Below are 14,360 nucleotides of genomic sequence, written 5' to 3'. Positions count from 1 at the left end.
ATTACCTATACGTGCGCCTTGAATTATGCCCAAAAAATTAAAGCAATATAGGGGGTTAAAATCACATAAATTCAAGTGTAAAATACTGGAGCCATTTATAAACCAGCAAAATATTAATTTTTTTACAGAAATAAGAAATATGATTTTTGTTACAGAACAAAAATGTCGCCCAGTTAGTGAATTTTGAAATAAAAGTAACAGAAAAATTACTAAAAAATTCGATATTTGAGTTAACTTTGATACTTCCATTATATGCTATAAATTATTTTCCTCCTCCTTCCAGTATGTCCTCGTTATGTAACGGTAGCACACTCGGCGCGTATTCCAGAGATCCAGGTTCGAGTACCGGCGAGGACACTGCTCATTTTTCACGACTACAGCACCTAATGTCTCTACAGTGGCGCCCGAAGTATAAGGTGGTGAACAATAATTTGTCACAAACAAGATTTGGTGACTGTGTTCCCTAATCCCCAGTCGTCCTTTAAAAGGGGGTTTATATAAGGTATTTTCTTCCTCCGCCAGCATGCCTTCGTGGTGTAACGATAGCACACTCGATGCGTATTCAAGAGATCCAGGCTAGAGTGCCGGCGAGGACATTCCTACTTTCTCACGACTCCAGAATAATAATTTAAAAAAAAAAAAAAAAAAAAAAAAAAAAAAAACTAATGTCTTTACAATGCTAAAAACATAATCACATACCAAAAATAATGTAAGTATTATTGAAGGGATATAAAAGAAAAGAATATGCAAACCCATTTTTTCATTGCTCAACAACACTCATTTATACATTGAAAACAAAATGCTTCAGAAAACATTTTCTTCGTTCCATTCCTTTTAGCATGTAATTAAAATACCAGGTTGTTATAATTAAACTTCCACTATAAACAGCATTCTACAGCGCAAACGGGTGAACGGAATGCAACGAAAGTTTGTGTATGCGCTATATCTGAGATGCGCTCACGGAATTTCGGAAAAAAAAAAAAAAAAAAAAAAAGTTCCAAAATGTCCACCAGATGGCGCCTTTTGGGAATAACATGAAATTGAACACAATAAACGACGAAAACGGATAGCAAAAAGAATATTAAAAATCCAGAATTAAGAATTATGAGTAATAAAATGTAAAACCGGCTACGGTATAAAACGTTTGCAGACGTTGTCATGTCTAAGTCGATGTTTCCGGCTGTACTAATGACAGTCTCTTTAGTTGAACGTGCGTTATTGGTTTGCGCTCTAGAATGCCGTTTATAGAAGAAGTTTAGTTACAACCAAAAAATGTTTAAATGTTTTTAAATAAAAATACTAGACTAACTGAGTAAAAATTAATCTTTGCTAAATTAAAAAAAAAAAACTTAATAATGATAGTTAATTGCTCAGAGTCCGGAACTCGTCAGGGAAATGTCCATTCTCAGTTCAATTTAAATTTTTAATTTTAATCAGGTATTTTAAAGATATATAATGATCAACAGTTTTCGCTATACTTCATTCTGTAATTTCTGTTCTATTTAAAATTTAGATTCGGTCGACCGGAAAAACTGATTAAATTAAGTACACCCAAAAAAGGAGTACATCTAGCTTATAATTTAAATCATTAAACATTTTCAAAAACTACACTATCAGGATCCATTAAAATCGTCATATAATTTTCTTTTTAGTGTTATTTTATTTTATTTCACATTTAGTCGTTCAAAAGATGATGCGTAAGGAATGTGATTCAGTTTTCAAGAATTACTTATGTTTAAAAGTTTCTGATTATTACCCGTTGAGAAGGCGGTCTGAAGCATAAAAATAAAAACAATGCATATTTTATACTTTTCATAGGATGCCATAATCTATTTCTACTAAATTATTAATTTTAATTATTTTTGATTAATTATTAAGTTTTAATTTATATATGTATAATATATATATATATATATATATATATATATATATAAATTAATATTTAACAAAAATATATATCTAATTTAGTAATCAATAGATATTATGAGCAAACTTAGCTTTAACAAATGGTAATTAAACTAGAAATAAATTATAATCCACTTCCTAGAACCAAAAAATGTTTAAATGTTTTCTAAATAAAAATACTAGACTAACTGAGTAAAAATTAATCTTTGCTAAATTAAAAAAAAAGCTTAATAATTATCATTAATTGCTCAGAGTCCGGAATTCGTCAGGGAAATGGCCGTTTTCGTCAAATATTTTCGTTATTCGTTACGTTATTTTCGTTAATAACTGAATGTTTTTTGAAAAGACTCCCAAATCCATTCTCTATGTCTCTGGATTCTTATATATTTTAGACGTCTAAAGATAATTTTAAAACAATTTTTTTTTTAAAATTTAATACAAATTAATTTTGACTCAATTTTAATTTTTTGAAAAAAAAAAACTGTAATGTGGCATTTTTATCTACAAAAACTTTTTCGTTCCTAGAAAGTAGATAATAATTTATTTTATTATAATTAGTTAAATAACCAATTATATATATATATATATATATGTATGTCTGTGTAAATGTGTGTGTGTATTTCCTTTAAAGACTATTGTATGTGGGATGCTCGAAGGACTAGATCCTTTAAATTATTTGCGCATCTGCTTCTAACTTCTCGGTAAGACAAAGCTTAGCTTCTTTTAACGGTTTCAAATTTCACAAAGCCGCCCAAACGGGGCAGTGGCTAGCGACGCTGACTGCCGTGGATAGTGTCTGTGTGGCAGGGGGGCACTCTAATATGCGGCGAGCCGAAAGTCCTCTCGAGAGGTTGAGGGTAGTGGAAGAAGGGGTGGAAGACCCCTCAGACACGTTCTCTCAGGCTGTGTTCCATTAAAAATTGGAGGTGGAACTCAGAATTGTTGTGCTGTCACTTGAATAGTGCTCAAGTCTCTTTCCAATGACCGGCGCAATCTCGGACTCCTTGCCACGATGAATTTCGTAGGCTTGTCAGGTGTTACTGTCCAACAACTGAGATAAGTCACAACAACAACATAACAAATTCACAAAATTTAACTTTTGTTTAATTTATGAAATTTTATGATATGATAATGTATTTAAGTCCATGATTTTAGTATAAAGTATCAGAGATTAATATCATTTCTTTATGAATAAGTTTTAAATGTGTTATCCTTTCTTTTACTTCCAAATATTATTTTCACTGAAGTCTGCACTGGACATTACTTTTTTAAAGATGGAGAAATGGTTCTATAACAGTTTTGAAAGAATGAAGAAAAATTTCTTCATCTCTAACTAACGTTCTAAGAAACAAAATAAACAGTCTTTTTATAACATCAATTTATTAAACTCTTAAATTTACTTTGATGTTGAAGAAATCAAAGGTAAAACTTTGTTAGCCATTACCTATTGCATTACACTGGCACTAAAATTCAGAATTTTAATTGCATTTAACTGATACAAAACGTAAATAAAAGGTATTGTACTAACACTACGTAGTTTAACCTACTAAATATTGCACTTGTTCTAAGCTTTGAAAATTAACATAGGAAAATATTTTTTCTAATGCGCTATTCAGTTTTTATTATTTCACTTAACTGTGAGTTTTAAATATTCTAAATTTGCTATTAGATACCATTCTTAGAAAAATAACATTTTTGCTCTGCTCTAAATTCATGATAAATTAATTTCCATTATATAACCTTCAAACTAATAAATTATATTTGTTTTTTAGATTTCGTCTCTGATCCATACTACTCTTCCTTGTAAAGGAAGTATTGCAATCGCGAAAAATTTCGGGAATCATATTTCTACAAAAATATCCACTTCGACCGTTCTCGAATCCATTTCAACAATAATTGTGCGTGATATTGATATACACGGGCAGAATAAAGATCACTTTTTCCCCAAACGAATTAAAAAATGAATTTAAAATGGATTCAGAGCAGATTTTTTTTCCGTGACTCCTGTACGTACGCACGTCTGTATGTATGTATCTCACATTACTTAAAAATAATTAGCCTTAGAACGTTGAAATTTTGTATACGGGACTACTATAGCATGTAGTTGTGCAACTCCCTTTTTGGCTGAAATCTGCATACAAACATGCATATATATGTATGCAGATACAGAGTGAGATATATATACTCACTCTGTTACTCAGCTCGGTGAGCTCAGTTTTCTTTTTTTTTTCTTATATGTTGGTAAATTATGTACTTTAAAAGTGATTGAATTATATTGTTTTTCCTTCCGGTTAAGGTTTTTATCCTGTTAGTTAATCTGCATACAATAGTTGTATGTTATCAATACTTAAAAGTTGCTCGTTTAAGTGCGACTGAGCCTAACGGAACAGCAACTTGTTTACAATTGAAAATTAGCAGAATAGTGAATTATGTCAGTTTTTGCACCTTCAGTTTCTTTTTGCCGAGTGGGACCAAAAATAAGCTTTCAGTTTTGTGCACCGAAAAATCTGCCTTCTTACCCGCTGACAAGATTGCTTGCTTTTGCGTAGAAACTGTAATTTTAGTTGTAAATTTTTTAAATGCATTTGGGGTTTTATGCTTTTGTATATTTTTAAATTCTTAATGAAAATGTTTTGAATTTTTATGTATTTTCGCCTTGCCGCGAAGTGAAAACTGAATCAATTGAATGAGAAATATATCGCTAAGGAAATTCAAGGAAATAAATTTTAATAAAATGCAGCAAAAATGTGTATAATTTAATAGGCCGTACCTGGAAGTCACGTTTTGTTCACATCAGATTTGTTTTAAATTGCTTAGTCTTCTAAGTAAAATTTAAATTATATTATTCCATACAATCTGTATGGAAATCTGAATGCAAGGAAGAAAACCGGCAAAAATTTAGGATCTCTTTAAATTTCAAAGGGTTTAATTTAATGTAAAAGGTACTGCAAAAACCTATTATTGGAGATTATATTTTATATAAAGGATAATGATTCTAAGAGTATTCCTAATTAGTTTTCTTGATTTAAAAGTAATTATGTCCTTAACTTATAATATTTCATTATTCAAACCATATCTCTGTTGCACCCGAGAAAATAACCACAAATGAAGCCTTTTACTGGACAATTTCTTAGAATTAGTTACTCTTGTTGAGGTTCTACAAATATTTTCTACTTTCTAGGCAGCGAGCTTTCTTTCTTTCCCGTGCTTCCAAAAGAGACATTGCAGTCTGTTCTTTACGAATATAATGAGCAACAATATTTTTGCTGTCAGCTTTTAAGCAAGGAGCTCATTATCCCTCAAAAGTCATAAACATGCCAGTCCTTGGTATGGTATTTTATTTTGTTTTCACATTCTTAACACGATGTTGTGTATTGTTTCTCCTTTAATGTCTTTTTCCAGAATTTGAATTACGAGACTCTTTGAAGGGAGGAAGAAAAAAACGAATTTCGCTTAGTTTATGAATTTTAAACACAAGAATCTCTTGAATGCTTACGCTTTGGAGTCAGTTTTGTTTCTTCTGTTTGGATGCAGTAAATAATCTTAATTTGCTCTTGAAAGAGTAGGAATGTCAAAAATTACGAGAAGCAATTTCACCTAAAACCGCATTCTGGTCTAATGTTATGTTTGCTATTTGTTTTGTTTTTTAGAATTTGAGAGTTTTGAAACATAAAATTGTCCACGTAGTGTTGGAAAGTATTCTTTCCGACACTACGTTTCTTGAAGAATGCATTTGCATAATAAGCTAAGGATTTGATAGGGCAAGTTTCTACGTGAGAAAACTCTGGCTACACACATACTAAAAGATGTGCATTATACTATATATTCGTAACATGAGAAATCGATAGCTTTGAATTTTCTTTTGTATAATTAAATGATAATCAAAGACATATTTTCTTTTATTCCTGAAATAAACAGCCTTTTTAAAATATTTTATACGAATAAACTCATTTTATCATAAAAGTTTAATAAATGTGTCTTATTTAACCAATATTGCAGCAAAATAAAAATTACCGACAAAGATATGTTTCTAAAATGAATAATTCGGTGTTTGGTGGCTTGATTACAGCAATGCACACGATGGCTACCTTACTGAGTGAAGGGACGCATCCATGGAGGACATTATCAGGGAAACAGACATTCACAAGACTCACATGAAGAACGCAAATTATGCAATCACCACTTTCGCTTGAATTCAAACGCAGGTTGAAATATCCATATTCAGCTGTCTTAACTGCTCAGCCACTGATAGGGTAATGGCTGTTTGCAGTGCTGATGCCCACATCCAAGTTAATATTGGCCGCCCTTTTTTACAGAAATGTAATAGGTTGGTAATCATTTCGCAGCCATGAACTGGGCCGTCCAGATGCTGTGCACCATCTTGACCGCCGCTAGAATCGGCTCTGGTTCTGGAAAGCCAGTTACTTGTTCTGAATAGCACCTACTTGTAAAGCACATGCATAAATAATATAGGAACGTATCAGTTTTATACGTTGAAATATACGTCCTGAAAACACGGATGTAACAAGCACCACTTCAGCATATTAAGTAGAACACACATTTTATCAAATGCTGGAAATGTTTCGAAAAACAGAAATGCTGTATCTTATACGTCCTGAAAACACCGGCTGTAACAAGCACCACTTCAGCACATTAAGTAGAACACACATTTTATCAAGTGCTGGGAATGTTTCGAAAAACAACAATGCTGTATCTGAAAATTCTAAGGGCATGCACGTATTAAGAACACGATTATAACTTATTAACGATTGTCTCATCAACCCATTTTAGTATTAACGATTGTAACTCATTTTAGTATATCGTAAAAAACCTTCTTTATACCTCAAGCTGAGAACTTCACTAAAAATACCAGTATTGTACGTTGAAATGCATGCCCTAGAACACTTTTATAACATGCACTAGTTTAACTCTTTGTGTAAAACGTCCTTAGCGCATTTTGGGAACGTTTTGAAAAGCACCGATATTGGATGTTGAAAATATGCGCTAAGAACATCGTAGTAATACGCTTCACTTTACCATGTTGTTTAGAATGTAGTTTATAAAACGTGCTGGGAACGTATTCTACAGACATAACACATTTCCACACACATAAATGCTGTGACAGATATGAAAAATGACATAGCTAGATGAATGAACCTTAATGCTCTTTACGAAATGTCATTTTTAGTGTTAATTTAACTCGAAATGTAATAAAGATTTAATCATGTTTGAATAAGTGTGTAAGACTGTAACTCAAAAGCAAGCGATTAAATTTTAGTTGGATAAAAATTTTGCTAATCCCAAACTTACATTCCCTTCCCCTTGCGTCTTCGTAGTACTCTTCCTTTCAGTCTATAACATGTGGTTATTATGATGATTATCTTCGCAACTATAGCAGTGATTCTTTTCATCGTGATGCAGCGATATAATGCACGTTATGTTAACATGGATCTAGCTGTCGAAGACAAGAACGGCAATACGAGTTCTTTAGAGTACGAGATTCCAGTCCAGGTCACGATTAATATCGAGCTACGATGAGATAGAACGTAAATAATAGAATTAAGGTGGAAACATGGTGAGATCGTAGTCTTATACCCAACAGCGGATATGTATCGCAAACCCCGACTGTTATGAAACAGCAGTTATCATTGTTAGGTTATCAACTATTATCTCATTTTTTTCCTTGTGTGACATGTCGACATTTGATGTTCATAGACACTTCTAAGTGCAACCACTGAGTTTTTTGTTTTTCAGTTTCGCCCATTATTCTCCTTTGGTGAGCAGAAATCTACTACGTAACCATCACTATCAACAAACCAATAACAGTACTAATTAATTTCTTATACAAAATTTACAAAATATAAATACATTAATAAATGGTTAAAAAAAAACGAGATCTTAGTAAATCCCACCATTTATCAAACTATGCAATAAAACAACTTACACTATATTTCTTTGTTAAAATACCAATTGTGTGCATCAGAAAATCCAACTTTTCTTTTTGTAATTCCTTTATTTAATCAGCTCTTCCATAAACCTTTAATTTCCTTGCTAAATATACGAACCATTTGATGCGAGACGGAAATTCGGAATATTCGGTCTTTCGGCATTGATTTACGGCATGAGAGTAATTTCGCATTTCCATTTTTCTTACTCCTTTATGTTGGTACTTTAGTTCAAGTTAGAAGATGGAAAGTTGGGAATAAACTAATTGACTTTTGGACTTGCCTCTATTAACGGGAAAAACGAATTAAGTTGAATAGCGGACATTAATTTGGGAGTGTTTCCTTTCTTTAAGGGAGGAATTAACGTCACTATAATTGAAATATTTTGTTTCTTTTCGTGACACGCTTTGTTTCACTTGCTGTCAAAACTTCTCATTCCTTATGCATTCCATACTTTATCGTTTATTTATTATTAAAATGCAATTTTTCTTTCTAGTAAAAATTCAAAAAATAATGTCATTTTGAATTTAGACAAATTCATTCATTTATTTACCGAGTTATTTAAAACAGTTTACGTCGTAAATTATTCTCAAAACATATATAATTACGGCATTTTAATTCAATTTTTATCCGTCACCGTTTACCTTTTTTAAAGTGAATAGACTGTTCTCTTAAAATGCATAGCGGATTCTTTATTTTTAATCTTAGCTTTTTATAAAAGTTAGTTAAAGGAGGAAGGAAGGAAAATTACGTCTTCCTTCAAGGCGATCATCCGTATCTAATCAAACATTTATTATTTAAATTTTGGATCGTCTAGATGTTATTTTTAAACGAATGTTTTCTAAAAATTTAGGCAAATCAGTAATGCATTTTAATTGTATTCATTTGGATATCTTAATACTTATCTAATTGAGCTATTATTATTTTACTTTTTCACTCCTTTCCGCGAAAATGTACAACCTAATGAAAATCTATTCCTACTTGGAAGTGCATACACTCTTTCAAACATCACTCTGACGATTTGGGCGTCTTTCACAAACCGTCAGTTTAGAGTTGGGCAGCTTTTTTTCGTGAAACTCTTTCGGGTTTTCAGAATCCGAGTAATGCTGATTCACCATGTCATTAAGAGTAAAATGAGCTTCGTCACTCATGAAAAAAGGAAGGCTCAAAATTTGCTTCCATCACATGTGCTTCCATCGCTATCTCCTAAAAATCTTTTAAAAATTGTCACAATGCCTGAGGAATCTGTTTGCACCGAAGAATCTGCCTTCCTGCCGGTTGGCTCAATTGCTTATTTTGGCGTAGAAACTATAATTTTAATTGCAAAAATTCTTTTTTTAACTATTTTTAACTGTATTTGGTGTTGGATGTTTTTCTGTATTTTACAGTTTTTAATAAAGATGTTTTCAGTTTTTATGTATTTTGGCTTCCCACGATTCTTATTTATTGTTTTTTTAACTGTTTTGAACTGTATTCGGTGTTATATGTTTTTCTTTATTTTACAATTTTTAATAAAGATGTTTTCAGTTTTTATGTATTTTTGCCTTGCCGCGAAGTGAGAATTGTATTAATTGAATGATAATTATGTTTGTAATCAAGTAAGTTTACACGAAATGCCGTAAAAATGTGTATAATTTAATACGCTGCACGTGGTATTCATGAGGTGTCTGCATTAAATATTTGTATATTAGCTCACGAAATAAATAATAAAAACAGAACAATTCTATCATAAATAAAGTTTCGTGAAATAGAGTCATTTTTACCGTTATTCTGTCTACCTACACCTTTGTCACTTCCTCTGAATTTCTCTAATATTTGAAATGAGTTTTATTGTATTATCAATAAGTAAGCATCTTTTGGATTTAACGTTTTGTGAAAAAAATTAAGCTTTATTGAAAAACAAAATTCACGGTATTATGTGCCAGTAATTTGATTTGCTTACTGAATCGGAGACAGAGGCCCTTTCACGCAGTCTGGTTAGAAATCACCTAAGGACTCTCAAAAAAGAGCTTTTAGCAATCCGCCCGATTGAAAATAAGCATGCCCAGTAGTCAAAGAAAAAAATAAACTTCAGTCGTACTGAGAAAGAAGTATTTATTTGTTTCGTAAGGAAATGCTATAAAAGAAATGGCAAGTAAATTCTTAAGAAAACTTTAGGAGTTATCGGAGAATGCGCGATTTTTCGTTTTTTGCTGTTGTTAATGGATATTTTTTAAAGAAAAGCTCCAAAGTTCAACTTTGCCATTAAAAGCAACGGTTTTAGGGAACAATAAGTTGAATGGAGGGGGAAAATCTATCGAATGCCTTTTCCCCTGAGAGCAGGAGTAGTGTTCGAACCATTTGAAAGTGCGCGGAAGTCTGAGTAATGCTCTTTCTAAATATGAATTGAAAGCTCTCCCAGAAATAGCGCCCGGAAAGAATAGAATAACCCAAAGACAAAGCTATGGCAACTAATCTAATGACACTCTTTCGAAGATGAGCACATAAAGACAAGAGACTTTATAAGCATATTTGCTATAGTTTTCTGTTTTAGATATAATTCTAAATTGCCAATGGGATTGTATTGCCATTCAATAACCTAAATTATTGAAAATGAAAGTTTTCGAAAAGAATATATATACGTAGAAATTCTATAAAAGCACTGTTATTACGCCAATACTTTTAGTTAATTGTCACAATATAAAAAACTTCTAATGTTTACATTTGTCTTCTTATATTTCAGAACGAAATGGCGTTTTTACATCTTTCTTTCAACTGTATTTATTAATACTATCGAAAATATTTTTTTCATAAATTAAAACATCTATTACTGTATTTTTACACAATCACTGGGATCAATATTATGCACTGTCATTTCTAAGCAGTGTCATTAAAAATATGGAAAATTCTAGTTTTAATTAACATTCATTTCATTCGAAGAATTTCGGAGCATCTTTTATCGAGTCCTACAACTGCCAATTCTTTTAGTGATTAACAATTAATCTGTAGTGCATTTTATGTGTTTATCAATATGTTTCAAGAACATGTTCAGTATTTCTATGAACTAAATATAATTTTGTTGGTTGACGAAACAAAGCGTCTTTAGTTGTAGTTGTGATTAATCTCGCTCGTCAGATATCAAAACACGCCTACGAAATGCATCGTAGCAACGAGGCAAGATTGCACCTGTCGTTGGCAATATGCTTGGGAACTATGCAGGTGGTGGTACGACTTTGCTCAGTTCTGTCCCCAATTTTGATAGAGAGCAACCCGGGCGGACGGGTCCAAGAGACTCTCACCCTTTTTCTCCTACCATCAACTTCTCGAGAGAACTTTCGGGTTGTTCATAATTTAAGTGCCTTCATGCCGCACAGACGCTATACACTTACAAACATCTATGCCTTTTCCGGAATTCGAACCTGGCCCCTCGGTACGGCAGTCAGTAACACTAATCACTATACAGGTTTGAAACTGTAGTTGGAGTTGAATTGGAAAATATATGTTAAACTGTTCTTTAACTGAATGCAATTAAGAGTTATTTTCATTAACAAAACATATATGTAATAGAGCTTGCTTAAGGGGTGTTGAAAGACAAAATTCCTCAAAAAATGGGGATTTGAGAATTTGCATTTACAAATTCTTTACACTTTTATCTTTCTAAAAATAACATACTTTAACCTCTATGAAAATTAGAGCTGTAAAAATTGCAGTTTCAGTTTAACATCGAATATCTTGATAAATGAATATTTTTACATAAAAATGCCTTTTTTTTTCCAAATGTGTTTTTTTCATATTCGATGTACCTTATCTCAGGAACTACTGCTCACAGGTATGTAAATTTTTAATGGCTTATATTATATGTGCCCTAAGCTTTACTAAAATGAGCCTTTTGTGATAAACTAAGGAAAAAAAATTAAAATTTTTTTGTGTGTGAAAACGTGCCAAATTTTCCTATGATTAATACAATATTCTATAAATTACTCTAAAATTCAAAATATTTCAAAAGCTCATTTCAGTATAATGAGAAAGGTACACTCTATTAACACAAAAATTTTCAAACGCGTATCTGTAAGCAGATTTTGAGAAAAGGTACATCGAAAGTGGCCAGTTTAACATGGTCGAAATCTATGCAAACAATTTGCGCTTTACAATGCATCCTGAGAGAAAGGTAAATTTATTAATAATATTATGTTTGGCTAGTGGCAGTAATTTAGTCAGTAACTGAAGCTGAGATTCTCTTCGTTTTTATTAAAGAAAATAACTATGCGATCCACTGCATAAGAAGCTAGGATTTGGGTTACTTTCAACAGTACCTATTACCATTGTAACTTCGACTAAAATGCTATAAAACGCATTTTATGTATCGCTACGTTTAAAAGTACTTTCCTGGTGGTGAAACTTCAGATTTTTATTGCATATTTATTTATGTTTTCAGAGACCATCTGTGTTAGAGAATGCCACTCTTCTACTTAAAATCATTTCCCAATTACCCATTCCTCATTCATTATACTCTTGCATGAACGCTCAACCTACAACAACTATTAATTCAATTAGGGACCTGTTGGTCAGTCTTAAATTCCTATACAAAATTTCCATTCGTTTAAAAGATTTTACGGTTATCAAGATAAACGTTTTTGAGAATTTTTAAATGCACTTTTATAGCAGAAAGAACACAGTTACTTTATTGCTAAGAAATAGTAGATGTTTCAACAATTTTCTGCTGAATTTTAAAGGACATGTGACATTGTAAGATAATAGCATCTCATTCTTTGTCAAGCTTGCTTTAAATAATGCATGAAGCCTGCTTTTAAATGAAAAACCTGTCTAAACCCTTGAACAATATGATCTTAAAAAGGCCTTCTTTTGAAAGGATGCCAAGAGGTAGTCTCTACTTAAGAACTCTTTAAAAGCGAGTATTTATTTAACTTTTGGTCGTAATCCAAATGAGAACATAGCTGAAGGAAGGATTTACTGGGAAATGGTGAATTCCTAAGCGTTCTGTTTGTATGACTACCAAATAATATCGTACAAGTCAGCTCTGGCGGCATTCCACGTATATTTAATTCTGTACACGTACACAAAACATAAACTTACATATTTTATGTTTAAATTTTAGCAACATCAGCCACATTGTTGTTGAGTACTGCTTGCTGTTATGTTTCTATTTTATCTCGTTATGTTTCTATTTTATCTGTTGGTGGAGCTTTAATAATTGCTTACTTATTATCAAGATTTTTCTATCATTATTTCGACCGTGTAGTCTTGATGTGTTTCCTGTCGTCATATAATCATTCAACTCCTTTTTTTCTGAATTATTCTTATTTAGAGCAAATTTTCAATGCTTAGATTGCTATAATTTTATTTCAGTAGTTTGCATTTTAATATATAATGGCTATTTCGGGACATAGAAATCCATTAGATTTTTATTTTGTTTAAATAAATACAGCAAAACACATAATCTACCTAGGGGAATGGTACACAAAACATAAACTTACATATTTTATGTTTAAATTTTTAGCAACATCAGCCACATTGTTGTTGAGTACTGCTTGCTGTTATGTTTCTATTTTATCTCGTTATGTTTCTATTTTATCTGTTGGTGGAGCTTTAATAATTGCTTACTTATTAGCAAGATTTTGCTATCATTATTTCGACCGTGTAGTCTTGATGTGTTTCCTGTCGTCATATAAGCATTCAACTCCTTTTTTTCTGAATTATTCTTATTTAGAGCAAATTTTCAATGCTTAGATTGCTATTATTTTATTTCAGTAGTTTGCATTTTAATATATAATGGCTATTTCGGGACATAGAAATCCATTAGATTTTTATTTTGTTTAAATAAATACAGCAAAACACATAATCTACCTAGGGGAATGGTACACAAAACATAAACTTACATATTTTATGTTTAAATTTTTAGCAACATCAGCCACATTGTTGTTGAGTACTGCTTGCTGTTATGTTTCTATTTTATCTCGTTATGTTTCTATTTTATCTGTTGGTGGAGCTTTAATAATTGCTTACTTATTAGCAAGATTTTGCTATCATTATTTCGACCGTGTAGTCTTGATGTGTTTCCTGTCGTCATATAAGCATTCAACTCCTTTTTTTCTGAATTATTCTTATTTAGAGCAAATTTTCAATGCTTAGATTGCTATTATTTTATTTCAGTAGTTTGCATTTTAATATATAATGGCTATTTCGGGACATAGAAATCCATTAGATTTTTATTTTGTTTAAATAAATACAGCAAAACACATAATCTACCTAGGGGAATGGATATCTTCATGGAGGACTTTTCTAAAGGAAAAGGTCTCGTTTCCCATTCTCATTTGTAAAGATAAGCTATTTTAATTATTAAATTTTATTTCTATTTTGTATTTTTACTCACTCGGAGATCTGTTATCTATATAGCCTAATTCCTCATTTTGATTTTATAAATTTGCATCTACAATGTCACGGTGTTAGAGTCGTTTGGAAGTTTATCCCTAACCCCCCCCCCCCATTTAACATTTTACACATATTCGCCTT

General features: G+C 31.7%; 1 protein-coding gene across 2 annotated transcripts in view; it reads left to right on the top strand.

Annotated features, from left to right (window-relative positions):
* LOC118195629 (cell adhesion molecule Dscam1-like) overlaps positions 1-14,360 on the top strand; it is a 1,218,268-nt gene that overhangs the window by 381,269 nt on the left and 822,639 nt on the right. The gene's annotated exons all lie outside the window — the stretch shown is intronic.

This window comes from Stegodyphus dumicola, chromosome 12 (assembly GCF_044657685.1).
Source record: "Stegodyphus dumicola isolate Sdum_Otavi_A_Nest chromosome 12, ASM4465768v1".
Classification (NCBI taxonomy): Eukaryota; Metazoa; Arthropoda; class Arachnida; order Araneae; family Eresidae; genus Stegodyphus; species Stegodyphus dumicola.
This window is presented reverse-complemented; position numbering and strand designations above follow the sequence as displayed.